This window comes from Schistocerca gregaria, chromosome 7 (assembly GCF_023897955.1).
Source record: "Schistocerca gregaria isolate iqSchGreg1 chromosome 7, iqSchGreg1.2, whole genome shotgun sequence".
Taxonomy (NCBI): Eukaryota; Metazoa; Arthropoda; class Insecta; order Orthoptera; family Acrididae; genus Schistocerca; species Schistocerca gregaria.
In genome coordinates, this window is record NC_064926.1 from 39,245,867 (window position 1) to 39,268,010 (window position 22,144).

The following is a 22,144-nucleotide window of genomic DNA, read 5'->3' on the forward strand; positions in this document are numbered from 1 at the left end:
TCCACGAACTGTTCAGTAGTAGCTGAAAGAAATGGTTTGTGAATTGAAAATTGAGCTTCAGTGTTGCTTCATGACGAAAGATAAAAATCATCATCTTAAAATCATTAACATAACGTGATAGAATCGGCACTGCATCACTGCTGTAGCAGAACCATACCAGAAACCCTCAAATAAAATTATTTGAATACAAAAACGGTAAAATATTGAAGTAACTCATTTTAGGCAATTATTTACAGCATTTATAAAAATGTAGCTGGTCAAATGGCGTCAATTCCTAAAAATACTACAAGCTGAAACGAAAAAAAATGTTAAATGGAAAATATATTTATATGCAGGTCATGGATCAAAGTTTTTAACACGAGTAGGAGCTTCTGGAATGTCTAGTTCTCTGTAATAGAGCACTGGAACATTTGTATTGTTAGAATGTTGCTCGCTCGCTACGTGTATTATACTCCGAACTGAAAATTTTGCTTAATTCACACAAATGCATAGTTCTGTGTTCTTTCTATTTTATCTGCAACAGAGAAAATTTTAATTATGATCATTTCACACAAAAAAGTACAGTATGTGTAAACAGTAATAAGCAGAAATACAACATTTTCACTTAGACAGTTTCAAATTACAACTTCGGAAAGCTAGAAAATACATTACACTCATGCCACACATAATTAAGCACCAGAGAAAAATCTTTGTGAAACTTTCTATGCTCTTCCTCGACAGATACATCCACATGTGTACTCTTATCGCCAAATAGATGTAAAGAAAATGGGTCATCTTCAAGCGCTAATGTTCATAGGTATAAAAGTTCCCTGTTTCCTGGAGTTTTCAATGTATATAGCAGTGTATTTCAAACCGTAATTCGTGTTCTTTACAAAATCGATAGGTCTTAACGTCATCATACATCTTGTCAATAGTAACAAAGCTTCAATAGTACAGTCCTCTGAGAACTCCTTACATGGCAAAATAAATCGCATTTGAAGATATCACTGTGACCCTACCTTCGAATAAAGTGTGATCAAATAGAACCTCCATGTGTTTAGTACAGCTATGGGATGCTCGGTTTAAAGAGTGTACGTTCCTTATCTTGTCTTGTTCCATAAATATTTGTAAAAAAAAAATCCTTCCTCACTGAATCGTATACAATGCCTCGGCTTGCTTCCTCAGAACAACATATTTCTTAACCTTCAGCATAATGACTCACGAATGATAATACACTTCATATAATATACCATAATTGCACCATAATATATCATAGTTGCACCATAATAAGATCATAAGCCTCACATGACAATCCTAAAGAAAAATTCCTCATTTTTTGCGTATCTATATCGCGCAGTATTTCGTAAATTCATCATGTATGCACACAACTGTGACATTGTTGTTGATGTTGTTGTGGTCTTCAGTCCTGAGACTGGTTTGATGCAGCTCTCCATGCTACTCTAACCTGTGCAAGCTTCTTCATCTCCAAGTACCTACTGCAACGTAAATCCTTCTGAATTTGCTTAGTGTATTCATCTCTTGGTCTCCCTCTACGATTTTTACCCTCCACGCTGCCCTCTAACACTAAATTAGTGATCCCTTGATGCCTCAGAACATGTCGTACCAACCGATTCCTTCTTCTTGTCAAATTGTGCCACAAACTCCTCTTCTCCCCAATTCTATTCAATACCTTCTCATTAGTTATGTGATCTATCCATCTAATCTTCAGCATTCTTCTGTTGCACCACATTTCGAAAGCTTCTATTGTCTTCTTGTCCAAAATATTTATCGTTCATGTTTCACATGTTTCACTTCCATACATGGCTACACTCCATACAAATACTCTCAGAAACGATTTCCTGACACTTAAATCTATACTCGATGTTAACAAATTTCCCCTTCATCAGAAACGCATTCCTTGCCATTGGCAGTCTACATTTTATATCCTCTCTACTTCGACCATCATCAGTTATTTTGCTCCCCAAATAGCAAAGCTCCTTTATTACTTTAAGTGTCTCACTTCCTAATCTAATTCCCTCAGAATCACGCGACTTAATTCTATTACATTCCATTATCGTCGTTTTGCTTTTGATGATGTTCATCTTGTATCCCCCTTTCAAGACACTGTCCATTCCGTTCAACTGCTCTTCCAAGTCCTTTGCTGTCTCTGAAACAATTACAATGTGATCGGCGAAACTAAAAGTTTTTATTTCTTCTCCATGGATTTTAATACCTACTCCGAATTTGCCTTTTGTTTCCTTTACTGCTTGCTCAACATACAGATTGAATAACATTGGGTTTATGCTACAACCCTGCCTCACTCCCTTCCCAAGCACTGCTTCCCTTTCCGGCCCCTCGACTCTTATAACTGCCATCTGGTTTCTGTACAAATTTTAAATAACCTTTCGCTCCCTGTTTTTTACCCCTGCCACATTTAGAATTTGAAAGAGAGTATTCCAGTCAACATTGCCAAAAAAAATTTCTAAGTCTGCAAATGCTACAAACGTAGGTTTGCCTTTTCTTAATCTAGCTTCTAAGATAAGTCGTAAGGTCAGTATTGCTTCACGTGTTCCAATAATTCTACGGAATTCAAACTGATCTTCCCCGGGGTCGGCTTCTACCAGTTTTTCCATTCGTCTGTAAAGAATTGGCGTCAGTATTTTGCAGCCGTGACTTATTAAACTGATAGTTCGGTAATGTTCACATCGGTAAACACCTGCTTTGTTTGGGATTTAAATTATTATATTCTTCTTGAAGTCTCACCTCTCTCATACATTTTGCTCACCAGATGGTAGAGTTTAGTCAGGACTGGCTCTCCCAAGGCTGTCAGTAGTTCTAATGGAATGTTGTCTACTCTCGGGGTCTTGTTTCGACTTAGGTCTTTCAGTGTTATTAAGTAGACTGACAATAAGAGATACACTAACATACAAGAACGGAACCAACGACGACTCAAGGGAATCGTTGAACGGAATAGAAGTGCAACCCTTTCGTAAATTGCTGCAGATTTCAGTGCTGGACTATCAATAAGTGTCATTGTGCGAATCATTCAACGAAAGATAATCGATATGGGCTTTCAGAGCCTAAGGCCTACTCGTGTACCGTTGATGACTGCATGACATCAATTTTAAGCCTCGCCTGGCCCCATCAACACCGACATTGGACTGTTGATGATTGGAAACATGTAGGCTGCTCGGACTTCTCGTTTCAAATTCTATGAAGCAAATAGACGTGTACGGGTGTGGAGGCCACCTGATGAATCCATGGAACTTGCATGTCAGCATGGGACTGTTCAAAGTGGTGGAGGCTCTGTAATGGTGCGGGTCATGTGCAGTTCGAGTGATTTGGAAGTCTTGATACGCCTAGATACGACTCTGACGGGTTGTACGTACTTACGCATCTTGTCTGATTAGCTGCATCCATTCATGTCTATTGTACATTCCGACGATCTTGGGCAGTTTCAGCAGGACGATGCGAGCATCCCATACGTCAAGAATTGATACAGAGTGGCTCCAGGGACACTCTTATGAGTGAAACACCTCCTCTCTGGCTACCAAACTCAACAGACATGAACATTATTGAACATATTTGGGATACCTTGCAACGTGTTGTTCAGAAGAGATCTCCAACCCCGTGTACTCTTACGAATTTATGTACAGCCCTGTTAGTTCCCTACAGCACTACTTCACACGTTAGTCGACTCCGAGCCACGTCGTGTTAAGGCACCTCTACGTGCTCGCGGGGGCCCTACACGATATCAGGCAAGTGTACCAGTTTCTATCACTCTTCAGTGTAATACACTATACAGGTAATGAACCTCATACGGGTCTCACATTTAAGTGCAGCGTCATAATGTATCATTCGGCTAATGAATTTTGTTATCCTATATGTAGGGTTGCTACTCAGAAGGAGCAGTCTCCCTTCCTTTCACAGGCATATTGTGTGATTCATCTGTTCATACCTAACCTTTTTACCAATTACATTCAACAGGCTTTTTGTATGCTCTGATAGTGAACTCTTAAATCCAACGATACGGTGAAAAAAGCATATACTAATGAGCATCCTTTCTTCATTTCCTTGTGAAGTGTCTGAATCAGTAGTTACACTGGCTCAACTGAGCTGATTTCGGTTTTTTTACACTTCTTAGCTCCTCTATTTGTAGCAGAACCTGTGTCTTTTAAATCTGGGGAGAGGGATGAACAGCAAAGTGTTTCATTCGACAACCACACTGCACTTTAATGTTCTGATATTGTATTTTCTGAACTTATGTTTTAAGTTTCACACACACATATATGTATATTAAGCATATATATACTACTTTAAGGCTTGTTTATTATGTATCTATAACACATTTCCATGTCCCGCGCTATATCTGTGTTACTTTTTAATTTCCTTATCCCGTCTGGTAGAGAGTGTGTGAGTTCCTGCTTGTGATGCTTTCTGATACTCTGGCTCAGGCACGAGTTCTTTGAATGGAAGGGGTTTTTTAGGCAACTTTTGCATAGAACCTAATTAGTGTTCTGTGGAACATAGATTCATTAGGGCATTCTGGTCAGCAGCTATTGTATAGTTTGGTACGGGTAGCCGGAATGTATTTCCTCATACCATTTTTACTGCTACTGGGAGTGTAGAACGGCGCTGTTTGCTGGGTCATCGATAAGTGAGGGTGTCTGTTGGAGTCATCTCTAGTGATGTTAAGTTTGGAAGTCGGAATGTCTAAGATTTGGATTTATCTGAGAGGGTAATGCGTTCGTTCGGACTTAGCTGTAGTAAATTACACCTTCAAAAAATTTCCAGTTAGAGAGTGCCACCAAGTTAAATAATATTTCGTTTCTTTAATTCGATTCTTTGTCCTGCCACAGGTTAGCGATGGGAGAGTGGAGTAACCTAACTATATCTCATTTTCATTTAGAGTGGATCTTTTATGGGTGAATGTGTCATATATTTTGTGAAGCTCGTTTTACAACTCTTTTTCCATAATTCCATTTGACGTCATTTCGCAAGTTCCTTGTTCCTCGTAGCGTGCGAACTGGTGTCTGAAAACACATGCTTCTCTTTTGGTATATTGAGTCTTGAGCTCCGGTAGTTAATTATTCTCTTATTGTAACTTCTTTCAACAACCTTCTGTGGAAGTGTAAATTTATTATATCCGCATATACCGGTATTTCATGATGTCTGTGTTTTACTTAGTGCGTTACCTGATTTAGACTAAGTGCCTTCCTGTCACGTGGTGAGACCTCAGTTCAAAATTATTATCTACTCAATCTCGTTGTTCACCCTGTAGTCCAAACTGTGAGCCAGTTTGCTTTTATTTGTAAACGTTTCTGTAATTTCCGTATTTCCCACGTGGATAAAGTCTCTGCGAGTTACTGTCCAAGCGGCTGACCAGTAAAGCTAGTTTCTTCCTGGTCCACTGTGCATGGGTTTGGTGTATAGTACCATTCTTAAGGCTTTCTTCTTTTTGGGTGTGGATTATTGATACGAGTGTAAGTGTGTGCGTGTAATTCAACGAGTAATTCCTTCTACTTATTCTATATCATTCCCAGATGTTGAGAAATGGCTTATGAAGCAGGTACTGTAATGAATATCAAGCATTCCTTTGTGATTATGATTTTAGTAGATATTGGTTTGTAATTTAAATCCTTGAACAAATGTTCAAGAGCCTCAGTTGTGATACTAATGTTGTTTAGCACAGTCACTCAACAACTCCGGATACTTCAGAAACATATGATTACCAATAAGGATTTGATTTTTCAACATTTTATATTTTATGTGTTAATCTGAGAGTTTTTCATTTGAATTTAATCAAATCTGGGAGATATATTTCCAGAGATTCATTTTAATATTAACTGATTTAATTACTTATCATCTCACAAATTTCATTTGATTCTTACCTGTACAAAGGAGAGTTAGGCTTGCTCTCAATCTCACCATCGAGTATAATGTGTAGATGAAAACAGATAGGGGTCGTTCAGTTGTAAGAACCATTGTGTTAGTTATGAAGTTTACTCGGGTCTCAGCCTAGTCAATACGTTGTTCTGCGACTCAGAACGACGCCTTGACACGGCTCATAGCTCGAGAAGACTTCATCAAAATTCGCCGAGAAAGGCTGTATTACCATTGTCTTAATTTTTTCGTATATATCACCAATCTGTGTTTCTCACAGCTGGTGTTTAGTTCTTTTAACACGCCTTTGATTGCCTTTTTATTTTGACTTAACAATGTCAAGTCATTAGCAAATCTCGTACATTTGATTATCCTTCCTCGAACTGTCACAGTACAGTTTCGTCGAAAGCATTTTTAACAACATTACCGAATCAGATATTGATCAAAGCAATGGAAAGAGAACAGCCTTGTCTAACCTCTCTCATAATCATAGTTCCATCTGTCATCTCATCCCTTATTCCTTTTTTCGTTCTTTGTGTTGTATACACTGCTGGCCATTAAAATTGCTACACCAAGAAGAAATGCAGATGATAAACGGGTATTCATTGGACAAATACATTATACTAGAACTGACATGTGATTACATATTCACGAAATTAGGTGCATAGATCCTGATATATCAGTACCCAGAACAGTCAGCTCTGGCCGTAATAACGGCCTTGATACGCCTGGGCATTGAGTCAAAAAGAGCTTGGATGGCGTGTATAGGTACAGTTGCCCATGCAGCTTCAACACGATACCACAGTTCATCAAGAGTAGTGACAGGCGTATTGTGACAAGCCAGTTGCTCGGCCACCATTGACCAGACGTTTTCAGTTGGTGAGAGATCTGGACAATGTGCTGGCCAGGGCAGCAGTCGAACAGTTTCTGTATCGAGAAAGGCCCGTAGAGGACCTGAAACATGCGGTCGTGCATTATCCTGCTGAAATGTAGGGTTTCGCAGGGATCAAATGATGGGTAGATCCACAGGTCGTAACACATCTGCAATATAAGGTCCACTGTTCAAAGTGCCGCCAGTGCGAACAAGAGGTGACCGAGACGTGTAACCAATGGCACCCCATACCATCACACCAGGTGATACGCCAGTATGGTGATGACGAATACACGCTTCCAATGTGCGTTGACCGTGATGTCGCCAAACACGGATGCGACCATCACGACGCTGTAAACAGAACCAGGATTCATCCGAAAAAATGACGATTCGTCATTCGTGCAACCAGGTTCGTCGTTGAGTACACCATGGCAGGCTCTCCGGTCTGTGATGCAGCGTCAAGGGTAACCGCAGTCATGGTCTCCGAGTTGATAGTCCATGTTGCTGCAAACGTCGTCGAACTTTTCTTGTAGATGGTTGTTGTCTTGCAAACGTCCCCATCTGTTGACTCAGGGACCGAGACGTGATTGTACGATCCCTTACAGCCATGCGGATAAGATGCCTGTCATCTCGACTGCCAGTGATACGAGGCCGTTGGGATCCAGCACGGCGTTCCGTATTACCCTCCTGAACAAACCGATTCCATATTCTGCTAACAGTCAGAAATTTATTAGAAACTTTCCTCATGTCAGCATGTTGGGGGAGTCGCCACCGGCGCCAACCTTGTGTGAATGCTCTGAAAAGCTAATCATTTGCATATCACAGCACTTCTTTCTGTCGGTTAAATTTCGCGCCTATAGCACGTCATCTTCGTGGTGTAACAATTTTAATGGCCAGTTGCGTATTAACTACTTAACACTTTCCTTACTTTCCGCTTACTTCCAATCTTGTTGAGGATACCTAAAAGTTTGGTTCACCGAACAGTATCGATGACTTTTTTCAAGTCAACATATACAGTCCAAACTTCCATAATTTTTCTAAGGGCCCCCGTATTACTTGTAACAGCGAAGTTGTATGTCTTTTACCTATTCCCGACGTAAAGCTGGTCTACTCTTCGTGCAAATCTCTCTTACAGTTATTTTGCAATCTTCTGATTGTTATTCTTGCTACAAACCTTGCTGAAATTTTTCATATGATGCAGCTTCGAGAACCCTAAGTGTGGTCTCTACACAATGTAAAAAATGGCCAAATATCTCCAAAAACTTCAGTGCTTATTTGGCAGTTTAATGTTGTTGTTGTTGTGGTCTTCACTCCTGAGACTGTTTTGATGCAGCTCTCCATGCTACTCTATCCTGTGCAAGCTGCTTCACCTCCCAGTACTTATTGCAACCTACATCCTTCTGAATCTGCTTAGTGTACTCATCTCTTGGGGTATCCCTCTACGATTTTTACCCTCCACGCAGCCATTCAATACTAAATTGGTGCTTCCTTGATGCCTCAGAATATGCCCTACCAACCGACCCCTTCTTCTAGTCAAGTTATGCCATAAATTTCTCTTCTCTCCAATTCTATGCAATACCTTCTCATTAGTTATGTGATCTACCCATCTAATCTTCAGTATTCCTCTGTAGCACCACATTTCGAAAGCTTCTATTCTATTCTTGTCCAAACTATTTATCGTCCGCGTTTCACTTCCATACATGGCTACACTCCATACAAATACTTTCAGAAACGGCTTCCAGACACTTAAGTCTGCACTCGATGTTAACAAAAGTCTCTTCTTCAGAAACGCTTTCTTTGCTATTGCCGGTCTACATTTTATATCTTCTCTACTTCGACCATCATCAGTTATTTTGCTCCCCAAATAGCAAAACTCATTTGCTATTTTAAACCTCTCATTTCCTAATCTAATTCCTGCAGCATCACGCGATTTAATTCGACAACGTTCCATTATCTTCGTTTTGCTTCTGTTAATGTTCATCTTATATCCTCTTTTCAAGACATTGTCCATTCCCTTCGGCTGCTCTTCCAAGTCTTTGCTGTCTCTACAGAATTACAATGTCATCGGTGAATCTCAAAGTTTTTATTTCTTCTCCAAGGATTTTAATTCCTACTCTGAATTTTTCTTTTGCTTCCTTTACTGCTTGCTCATTATACAGATTGAAGAACATCGGGGATAGGCTACAACCCTGTCGCACTCGCTTCCCAACCACTGCGTCCTTTTCATGCCCCTCGACTCTTATAACTGCCATCTGGGTTCTGTACAAATTGTAAATAGCCTTTCGCTCCCTGTATTTTACCCCTGCCACCTTTAGAATTTGAAAGAGAGTATTCCAGTCAACATTGTCAAAAGCTTTCTCTAACTCTACAAATGCTAGAAACGTAGGTTTGCCTTTCCTTAATCTATTAGATAAGTCGTAGGTTCAGTATTGCCTCACGTGTTGCAACATTTCTACGGAATCCAAACTGATCTTCCCCGAGGTCAACTTCTACCAGTTTTTCCATTCGTCTGTAAAGAATTCGTGTTAGTATTTTGCAGCCGTGGCTTATTAAAATGATAATTCGGTAATTTTTACATCTGTCAGCACCTGCTTTCTTTGGGATTGGAATTGTCATATTCTTTTTGAAGTCTTAGGGTATTTTGCCTGACTCATACATCTTGCTCACCAGATGTTAGAGTTTTGTCAAGGTTGGCTCTCCCAAGGCTATCAGTCGTTGTAATGGAATATTGTCTGCTCTCGGGGCCTTGTTTCGACTTAGGTCTTTCAGTGCTGTGTCAAACTCTTCACGCAGTATCATATCTCCTATTTCAACTTGATCTACATTCTCTTCCATTTCTATATCACATCAAATACAAAGCAGAAGAACGTTTTTAGAGAGCTTGCGAAACGTATGTTCATAGTATGCAACATTACTTCCAGTCCTCGGTGGGCACTGCAATGTCATACCTACGTACATTATTTGAAAAGTGTAGTAGTTGACAGTCACACAGCGTGCAACCCCTACAAACACGGAAATTGCGGAGTCCCCAGCTGCGGTCACTTCTGCAGACCGACACGGTCATCGAGTGGTGGCGGGTGACGCTGCCTCGCCTATCTGTGCCGAGTGAAGCGTGGCGTCCCAGACTCGTCTGACACCGCAGCGCTGGCTGCCGATCAAAGGGACCGCAAGCAGTGGTGGCTGGCCGAGGCAGCGGAAGGGGGGGGGGGGGGGACGTGAGGTCAGGTGGTGGGGAGGCGGGGTGCTCTGCAGAGGGCGGCTTCGTTTCGTTACACGGCCCGCCAAGAGGGCGGGCGGCCGTGTACACATCCGTCGTAAGAGAACCGTTTGATGTCTCACCGACGCAGCGGAAGGGCGTAAGGATTGAATCTTAAAGCCGAGGCCGACGAGTATGGGAAAGAATTCATCAACTGTCGGAGGATGCGAAACAGCTAACACCATTTCCGGTCCCATTTACTGCCCAATCAACTGAAAACGTTTCTAAGGCTCTGATCATTAACGCAAATTACCATGGAAAAATGCTTATTTACTACTTGCGACGTGGCCTTGGAGTTATTTAATGTGGTGCCACATCTCCTGAGGGAGCTGCATTTGATTTTCCCTCCTTTTACGATCACTCACATCTTTCTATCTGCACGAGCTGAGGTAAATGGGTTTTCCGCCTCTCTCAGCCTTCGGAAGCTTCGTCTAGTGCACACGTCTTTGATGTGGAGTCATTCGAGTTCTGAAGTTATCTTTGGCCATCTCTTTCATCCGTTACCATTTAGGATAGCTTCGCGTGCGGCAATTCATTTTGTTTCCCGAAATGAGTGTTACAATTCTTTCCACTTCGATCCCATGTTTACTTACAGACCATGTGGAAATCTAAACTGCGAATGGCATGAACACTATCAATTCTGTGATACATTTGGGTTCAGTGTCTGTTGACATTAGTGTCTATGTAAGACCACGTTCGGCTGTCTGCGGTTGTGATTTCAGCCACACCAAGACGTCCACGTTTTGAACGCTCCCTGTCTACCTGAAGTTTACCTTCATCGCAGCCGGCTGGGTTGTTTCTTGAGCCTCCATTGGTCTCCCGCGCGAAACGAGTTTTCACCTTTTGTTTGGGCGACTGCCTTGTATTCACGACGTGTTTTCTGCATGCAGGCTGTATGGTCACTCCTAGCCACTCACACAATGGTTCTGTCCCCACCGGCCTGACGCTGTTGACGCACAATAGAAAGGGTCACCAGCTGTGAATGGGCTCCTTCATGCATTCATTGGGAATGGGTAACCACATAATAGTTGTGCTGTCAAACCGATTTACCGTTCGGAATGTTTGGAACAGTATTGTCATTACGATTGTTCCAGTTAACAGTATAACTAGCAACGTCGAAGGTAGTTACACTGCAAGACAATCTCCAGACTTCAAATATTTTTCAGCTACATGCATACATACATGTACTGAAGCAGATAATAATTTACCTACGAAACTAACAGAAAAATAGAAAGTATACCAATAGTCAAGTAATTTTAAATACCAGCAATTAATGTGCTCATTTTAGTTACTGAAACTTTCAGTGCAATAAAATGGGTTTTATTTCGATCAAACTATTTTAGAGAAACTGCAATTCGTCATATTTTAAGTTAGGCACCAAGTGGTAACCGAATCAACTGAAGCACCTAGTGCTGACACCCTGGTCAGTAAGTAATCTCCGTATTTCAATGTGGTGAATGTTACTCACTTCCTGATAATCTTGACGAATGGCATTCTCGGAGACAGTGACTACTACATACGATTCCCCACAAATTCCTCACTTTCCGACTACCGTTTATCTGCATACTGGAAAGGCGCATTAGTATGAGTTTCGAGAGAGGCAGCCAAGTGGAATAGTCGCAGGCGGATCGGTAGTACTGTTTGTAATCATTTAGAACTGTAATCCATCTCCAATCAACATAAGTATTAACTCATTTCTACAGTACTCGAAGGACACATAAAATAATACCTGTTGAACGAGGTACTCAAGCTGGCAGTGCGTGACTGTCGCGATTTCTAGAGTGTTCATGCGATTGCCAGAGCATTACTCTGAGCCTACACTAACACATACTTTTCGCATCCTACATACTGAGGTTCGTTTTCAGAGGAGAGTCAAAAGAAGCATTAACAAACGCAGTTACGAATTTCTAACAAACCGTTCTCCTGTTACTTATAATGTTTAGCGAACAATATAAACTGGGCTCAACATATTTTTACATTTATAATTTTTTATCATAAAATCTAACGTCAAGGCTGAGAAACGCTCATGAAAACTGATTTCTTGAAGGAATACTCGCAGTTTTAATGAGTAATTTTTTAAATTTTTATTACCTTTAGTAAATGTGAGGACGTTGTATTCGGAGGCCCACAAAACTAATAATGATTTTGCAATAAATAAGTCGTAAATGAGACAATATGATGGATTTGTTCCAAAAATCAAATAGCTGTTTTATAGGTTTCATAAGCTGATCTGAATAAGAATATTTGTAATTATTGGTCTGCTGACGTTGAGATCAAGCAGGTAGTTGTACAGTAGAAATAAACATAATTGTATATATATAGTCTCCAAAACCAGTGATCCATTTCAACCGAACTTGGAACTTTCATCGCTTGTTGTCTGGAAAGAATCTCTGGGAGCGGAGGGGGTGGGGTGGTAGAGGGGGCTGGGAGGTAAGTGCCACCCACATATCATAGGCGTGAGACATGAGGATGAAAAGCAGTGAAGCTCACGACGTGCGAAAACCCAAAATTTAGTCATCCATTATTTGAGAATTTGGAACAGTCAGAGACTTACACAAAACTTTACACGTCATTTCAAACCGTTAAGGAACTTTTATTCGCTAATGATCCTCACAAATTGATGGAACGAAAAATGTGTATCGCTCTCTACATTTTGCTGTTCCTGCACAAAACTGGCAAGTGAAGCACTACGTTTCACAGAATGAGATTTTCACTCTGCAGCGGAGTGTGCGCTGATATGAAACTTCCTGGCAGATTAAAACTGTGTGCCCGACCGAGACTCGAACTCGGGACCTTTCTACGTTTCAGTTTATTATATCTTTACTGTAACTGTTTTCGTGCCAAATTTTGCCAACAGTATTCACGCACACCAACAAATTTACTAAAAAAAGTACATCAACGTACAATACTTAGTTCAGTAGATATGACGTCATAAACAACGAGGTCCATGAAAAACACCTTTAAATTTATCGTTTCGTTGCTACTAACTCCATTTGCAACACTTTTTGCATACGGCATCCACATCTGCTCTTGAATGTACCTACAAACATATATAAGTCTATGACACACAGTTCACGAGAGATGACGTGAAATACTAAGAAGCGTGAAAAACTGTGGCATCGGGCATGAATTTTTAATTTATGTTTCTTTACTACTAACTCTATTCTCAATACATTTCGCTGACAGCCACCACGATAACACTGTATATACCTACAAACTGATGTCACAAAATAATACCTGTTGAACGAGCTACTCAAGCCGGTAGTGCGTGATTTTCGCTATTCTTACAGTGTTCATGTGATTTCCAGATCATTACTCTGAGTCCACATTAACACATACTTTCCACATGCTACATACTGAGGTTCGTTTGTAGAGAGTCAAAGATACAAAGGTAGTTCAGAAGATACGACGTCATAAACACTTATATGGATGAAAATGAAACTGCATGGCAAAATTCTACCATTATGTATGAAATGTGTTGAATTTATGTGAAATATTTTTGATATGTGTGTATGTGGGCAAAGCAAAGAGTAAAACACTCCTCCTTACCTGTGGATCGACTCTAATCAAATTTATACACATATCAATTACAATCTGAAAAGAAATACTCTGGTTGTAAGAACTATAAATCTCTTACTGGGATGAGCATGATAACATGGAGAAATAACGGGGGAGGAGAAGATGGACAACCATCACAGAGGGAAGGTGGAGATAGGAACAGATAGCGAGAGAAGGAGATGGATAGAGTTAGAGGAGAGGTAACTGACAGATATAGGAGAGAGGAGAAGATGGACAGAGAAATAAAAGAGAATAAGATGGACAGAGAGAGGGAAAAAGAGGTAGACAGAGGGAGGTAGGAGAAGAAAATGGAGAGAGAGAGAGGAGGGGGAGATGAACAGGGAGAGATGGAGAAGAAATTGGACATAGAAAGGGAAGAGAAGGAGATGGACAGAGAGAGGAGAGGGGGGGAATATGGACACAGAAAGGAAAGGGGAGACAATGAACAGGAGAGGGGGAAAAGGAAATGGACAGAGAGGGGAAGGAGGAGAAGGTCATGAATAGGTGGAGGAGGAGACAGGCAAAGATTGAGGTGAGGTGGAATTAAAGGGGATAGGAGGAGATGGATGGAGGAGGGAAGAGCGGATTGACAATGATAAGGCGAAGGAGGAGATTGACAGAAATTGGGTAGGAGAAGATGGGTAGAGAGTGAGGAATGGAAGAGGTCGACAGAGAGAGTAGATGGAAGAGATTGTGTGAGAGCATTTGAAGGAGGATATGGACAAAGACAGAGAGAGCCAGGAAATAGGTGGACAGAAATATGTGTATAGAATGGGAATGGAAGAGGTCGACAGACAGAGTGGGTGGAAGAACTGACAGAGAGGAGGTAAATTAGGAGATGGCCAAAGACAGGGAGAATGAGGAAATGGGCAACAGAAGCCATACCACGTAACGGCGGGTACTCAGCTAGTATATACGCATATACACTATGTCATCAAAAGTATCTAGACACCTGGCTGAAAATTACTTACAAGTTCGTGGTGCCCTCCATCGGTAATGCTGGAATTCAGTAAGGTGTTGGCTCACCCTTAGCCTTGAAGACAGCTCCCACTCTCGCAAGCATATGTTCAGTTAGGTGCTGGAAGGTTTCTCGGGGAATGGCAGCCCATTCTTCACGGAGTACTGCACTGATGAGAAGTATGGATATCAGTCGGTGAATCCTGGTACGAAGTCGGCGTTCCAAAACATCGCAAAGGTGTTCTACAGGATTCAAGTAAGGACTCTGTGCAGGCCAGTCCATTACAGGGACGTTATTGGTTCGTATGGCTGTAAGCACTATTGGACTTAGCATCTGAGGTCGTCAGTCCCCTAGACTCAGAACTACTTACACCCAACTAACCTAAGGACAGCACACACATCCACGCCCGAGGTAGGATTCGAACCTGCGACCGTAGCAGCAGCGCGGTTCCAGACTGAAGCGCCTAGAACCACTCGGCCGCAAGAGCCGGCGGATGTTATTGTCGTGTAACCACCACAGGCACTGCATTATGAACAGGTGATCGATCGTGTTGAAAAATTCAGTCGCCATCTCCGAATTTATCTTCAACAGTTGAAAAGAAGATGGTGCTTAAAACATCATTGTAAGTCTGTGTTGTGATAGTGCCACGCAAAACAACAAAGGGGTGCAAGTCGCCGCCGTAAAACATAACTCTGAATTTTACTGTTGGCATTACACACGCTGGCAGAGCTTTCTAAGCGCTTTGGTAAATTTGACGTTATACCGAGTAATAAAATTCTAGAATCCGCCAGAATTCTGCCGCCTTTGCGGTGCCAAAACGCATGAGAGTTTCACGAATTAGTGGTCTGATATGCAGTGTCCACCATTCCACAACAAAAGAAGAATCATTCTATGACAAGACCAAGGGAATGCTCTTGTAGACAGGCTGTATGAGGATCCAGCAAGACGATACAATTTTACCGGCTGCGCATAATTAAATGTGACGGCTGCAGCACAATGTGAAACGTCCCCTTAGAAAAATTATACACGACTGTGCTTAAACTGACACACAATATTTTTAGCGCAACGCAATCTGACTTCCAAAAATCCCTACAAAAGAATGGCCTTGACTAACATTAACCTATACCTTTCACAAATCACTTACCTCACAAAAAATCTTCGTTACTCGAACTATTGGCATACAGCGAGCACCACTACTGCCAGCTAAATAAAAGATTCAAACTATGGAAGGGACTAACTACTGATAGGTATAGTTAGCAAATGAAAGATTTTAATACAGAATAAACAATGTATTTACCTTAATAGTCATAATATATATATCAGTTCATGACATCCATTCTTACAAATTTCAAAACTCCGCCATCTCTCTCCCCACATCCACCACTGCTGGCGGCTCACCTCCAACTGCGCAACGCTATGCGCTGTTAGCATCCAGCCGCCCAACACCACAATGGCGAGTATTACAACAATGCCAACCAGCCACTGACTGCACATAGCACAGCCAGTGATTTTTCATACAGAATGCTATGTGGCGTTACCAATAAAAAAACCTAAACAGCCTATTTACATAGCCCCCATGCTCCCCACAAAAAAATTTACAAATTGTTTTGGGTAGTGGCCAATACAGATTTGAATTTTTTTTCATAATTATTATTACAATAGCAAAGATATCAAATGCACACACTTATTGATACAATGTTGGTCAAAAGCTAAAATTTTCTCACAGTCCATATAGACAGTTCTGATCATTCATCACAGTAAAATAGTAGTGTTTTTCTCAAAGACTGAGCAATAAAAGAAAATGCACATGGAAGTAGTGGATTTCCATGCAGTCTTGAAGAAGTAGTGTTGTCCTTCCAACGGAAAGACAGTGCTGACTCTTGACATGCAGACAGGTAATGGGCCACAACAGAACAAACCCACAGGAGAGTCAGTCGAAGTTTTGAAGAATATTGGTAGGTAGGTCAACACAGAGTAGACCCATTGTAATCCTGGTAGAGATTACGGTATTGGTGGGCCACCAGAGGTGCAGACCCACTGCAGTCCTTGTAGAAATAATGGTATTGGTGGGTCATCAAAGGTGGAGACCCACTGTAGTCCTTGTAGAGATGGCCAGCAGCCATCTGTTTGACTGTGCACGCGCACAATCACCATTGAAGAGTCTTGTGGATAATATAGAAAGTCCATAACCACCACTTGTGCACTCACAAAAATTGTTTTTGAAATGTCCTAAGAACCAGCAATGCTCTTATCCAGTCCCTTACTGAATTATTAACACACGTGCAAACACTATCAGTCCCTACTTCTCACATATTGTCCATATACTATGAGCAACAGAAATGTGTGCAGTGAAATGTAACTTACAAGTTACTTAATTTGATGAACAGGTGTCAATTACAATTTTATAACATGAGAATACAATAACAAAGGTAAAAAATGTATCATTAAAGAACATAATAGTACAGAAAACATTTGCAGTAATACAGGATTTACAAAAGAATCGAAATAACATATACATCAGTGTTACAGGAATTATTACATAAGTAAATAGATAGAAGATCAGAATAACTTTTGAAACATCAACTTCACACATGAGTATTAAAACAAAATAGAATAAATAATGTCTAAACATCTTTACAAAGTAAGTAACATATTGTTGATGCAAATTATATTTGAGGATAACAGTATTCCTCATCATAGTGAATGTAACTTAACATTAGAACAGAAAAAAATTCTATGAAACAGTACACAGAGACAGGAAGAAAATAAATACACAAGGGTACACAAATACATAGTGTGATAACACAAAAGGAAAGGACAGGGTTTGTTTTCAGGGTAACATTTGGTACTGCAGTCCAACCCAAAACTTCATACCATAGATTGTCCCTCTTATTTCAACATTTTCTCCAGCCAAAAAAAAAAAAAAAAAAAAAAAAACTATCGAAGGATGCTTTCTGTATTCTGATCACATCCTGTTTCAAAAATAGTTTTTCTCCACTGTACACCATTTTTTTTGACCAAACCATTTTCTTATAGCTTCTCAATGCTTTTCTTCCAATTCATCATAGTTAGTTTCTTATATAGTCTACCCCCTCTTAAGCTGACTTAAAGCTACTGAGCTCAGATGCTAAACTAAGGGACGAGGCAATGTAGCAGCACAAAATAATTAATACTAACAACAATGAAATAAAATGGAAGTTGTCAAAGAAGCAGCAATATTAAAACTAAGGCAATGCACAGCAAACAAGAAAAATAAATCCGTAATAAAACTGGCTTAACAGAGTAATACAAAGTGAAATTCAGTAGCACTATGCCTGGCACACTGCAGAAGCAAATGCAACAGCTTATAACTAAACATGACAAAGCTCAAGCAGAAAAGATATTACAGTAGAGACAACAATGCAGAAAAGGGAGATGTCGATTCACATCTTTATGTCTATATAATTAAAGTGGTGCACCACAACTTATTCTAGCATAAAAATTACCAAGTACTTGTGTAATTATGTAATAGGCGTATTTAAACTGTTTTAGCATGTAATTATCTGAACTGTTTCTTATTTAAATTGTTTTGTTAATTAAATTGCATTGTGTATTATTGAGAAAGAGCGGGAAACCGCGCATAGATACATTTTGAGAAAGAGCGGGAAACAGCGTGCAGTAATACATCTGTAATGGTAGCAGGGATTGTCTGCACCAAAAACCATTGTTGGCGGCGAGACCGCACTTTTGTAGCATTGAGCGTTGGAAGCGAGCAGTTGCGAGTAAGATGTGAGACGAGGCAGTCGTAGCTAGCGAGACATGAGAGGAGGTCGCTGTAAGAGAGGTATGAATTAACACTTTGAAAGAAGCGGTGTGCTCGCCAGCCACTCGCTATATGTAGAGCAATGCTAGTTTTTAAGAATTTTTGTAAAGAACTATGCCCCTTGTAATTGTTTGTCAAGATCGTTCTCAGAATATAGTTATGTAATTTTGATGGAAAATTAGGTATGTAGCGCAACGCTACTTTTTAAGAATTTTTGTAAAGAACTATACCCCTTGTAATTGTTTGTCAAGATCGTTCTCAGAATATAGCTAACTTCAACCAGATTAAATGCATTAAGAATTTTCTATTCCAAAATCATTCACGTAAATGCTTTACGGAATTTATTGTTATCTTAAAAGAAAAGTCTAAACTGAGCTTCAGCTTTTATCAAATCTAAATTAACTTCAACTTAAAGAATTCCAGTCACAAAGTATTATGAAACTCCACCAGCAGCTTATAATTATGTTAAAGAGAAGTAAGTATATTCATTCCACAGTTTGCTGTAGCAGTCAGATGGCGATCCAGTATAAATAATTAAAGGTAAGAATCAGTCTTAATAATTTCAGGTAACGACTGAGGGCCACGGCGACAACACATTTTATGTTTCGTCGTAATAATCAGCAGGTAGTCTTGACAGAGCAGCAGTTAAAAGATTTTAAGAGACGCAGCGTTCAGTCAGCAAGCAAACGTTCATCCAATATTAGACGGGAAAGTTTCACTTGGCGATATCCATTCAGTACGACATTTTAGTGAATCTACTGTGGATATGAATATACTGACTTTGATAATAGTGTGAATAAGTTACTGTTAAGTGGCGCAACGCATATACTAAAGTGTATAACTGTTATTCACAGGTCATCGGCAATTCTGTTTGCTTTATTGATTCGGCGTTGAAAAGTGTTTGTTCAGTGCTGAATCCGCTTTGAACAGTGATATATTTTGTTGCGTGTGATGATTATAGACAATGTCCCGCAGAATAATTACTCGTTCTCAAACTGATAAAACTTTTTGTTGCGTATGATGATTATAGACAATGTCCCGCAGAATAATTACTCGTTCTCAAACTGATAAAACTGTACAAAATACTGACGAGAGATTCTTTTCTGGAATAGGCAGTAATAATACGTGTGAAAACCCTGATTCTGAAACGTTAGGTGAACAGACATTTAATAACTGTAACAATATGGAAGCGTTTAACGAACAAGTAACTTCAGAAATGCCCACAGACAATGAAACGGTAGTGCAAAATAATTTGGCATTAAATGCAACAGACGGTACACAGTCACAAATTCCGCATAGTAGACATAACAGTTTCAGTAACGAAACCACTACAATGCAGTCAGACAGAGAGACTCCATTAAGCACTGATTTAGATTCAAACGGTACACAGCTACACAACCTGCGTAGCAGATCCAACAGTTCTCATGACCAAAATTCCGAAATTACGGAAAACGTGACGCAGTCACAATCATCTGAGGATGTTCAAATGAACACAGATCTACAGCCTTTAACAACGAATACAAATACACACAGAAGTCAATCCGAAACGGATCCAATAATGGCATTTTTGCTACAAATGAGACAAGACATGAATCAAAACTTTAACAGAGGGTCACAAGAATTAGAAAAAAGGTCACAAGATCTAAAAAACGAAATTAAGGCAGAACACGCACACACAGATCAGAAATTAGACAACATGTACCAAAATCTAAAACACGAAATCAAAGTAGAAATTCAAACAGTCGCTGAAAAATGTTCACAATCAACACAAGAATTACGCGACAAAATTCAAGAAATATCCGATAACCAAGCAACATTTGCAGTTAGTATACGGGAAACAATGACAGAAAACTTTGCTAAACAAAACGCTCAGATTGATGAACGTTTTAACAATCACACAGAAAACTGTTTGATACGTCACCGTAAACTGGTGCGATCGCAGGATAAAGAACGAAAAGAATTACTACAAACAATCACTAAACAGCGTCAGGACGACAAAAAGAGAGTGTTTGCCCAGGGCAAAACATATGTAGACAATCACATACAGTCGATCTCGGAAGAAATCGAAACGGTCAAAGAAACAAATAATCAAATACAAGACAGGCTTACAGAAATCCAAACACAGACAATCGATGTGAAAACTTCTACAGACACTGAAATCCAGAATGTTAAAGATAAATTAACAGAGGACGTTCAGACACTAACTGACAAAATAGAACACATAGAAATTAACCATGACACAGAAAATTTAAAGGCAGATTTTAAGAAAGTCACCAAAAGCAACCGTAAATTACGAAACGAACTGACAGAAAAGATCAATGAACTCACTACAAGAATAGATCTTTTAGATACTAACAATGACGAGAGATCAGACGACACTGCACCAGTCCCAGTGCAACAGAACTCTAATAGTAATAACACGCCATTGACAAATATACAACAAACTATCACAGATCTAAAATCGCGTAATGATTCATTGCATCAGCAAATAAATTCTCTACAGCAAGAGATAGCGGACGCACAAGAAACCGCCGCACATAATCATTTTCAACAGAACACACACCGTTACGAAATGCCTCAGATCCATAATACATATAATGTTGGTAGACTTCAGAGAGTAAGAGATTTTACCCAGGAAGAAAGACACCCGAATCCATATTCAAGACAATACGACAACACTTACACACACAGACATGACAGTTTTGATCACAAACATTTTCTTTCAGTTAGAAAGTTTAAAACATTTAAAAACGACAGGGCGCAAATACATCCGTTGGATTTTATCCAACAGTTCAGGGGAGCACTTCCACCATCATGGCCAGTACAACATAAGTTAGAATTTATTGTCAGTTTTCTTGAAGGAGAACCAGCACGACGAATGCGACCAATTGCTAGACAATGTTTTTCCGTAGAAGCATTTGAGGAAGCATTTTTATCAGCATATTGGTCTGACACTACACAAAACAGCATCAAAGATCGGCTACTTAGTTTGCCAAACTTTGAAAATTCTACCTTTCCAACAATCACACAATTTTTCGAGTACATGGTGGAACAGAACCAGTACCTCAACGAGCCATACAGTCAATCGGCATTAATACAGCTTTGCATTTCAAAACTGCCCAGAGCTTTGAAAGTGTCATTACTGACAGGGCAACAAAAGGACAATGTATCCGCTTTTAGAGACATCTTACAACTATTAGAAGCACACCAGGCAGACTACGCATTTGTTAACAAAAATTTTTCACGACATAACGGAAAACAAACAAACTCAGCTACTTTTGAACAAACACGATTTGGTAATAACAATCCGAGTAAACGCTTTCGCAGCAAAAATGACAACGAAAACAGGAGTAATGAAAAACATTATACTGACACGGTAAATTTATATTCAGGACAGCAACAGAATCCGATACTTAACACGCAACCGAATAGGTCAAATTTCCATATGAATCATCGCTCAGATAATGCGACCGGGGAAGGCCATTACGCGGGTCGACCGCAAAATGAACAAAAACAAACGTTTCTACGGGGTGCAGGTGGGCTGCCGTACAGTCACAGTTATAACGACAGGAGAAAAGAAAACGAACACAGACCGCCGAGGACGTTCCACAATGACAATTTTAACGGAAACTACAACAGGGCCCAACAGCTGCGTTACCGTATGAATGTACCAGACACCAGATTTCATCCACCAGACACTGCTAATAATCAAAACGACAGAACTGTACAGTTGATAGAACACATACCAAACTCCCAAGCTGAAAATCACATATCGGAAGAATTATGACTAGAGAAAACCTGCAATGAATCTCTTAATGTCGATACTATGAAATCACA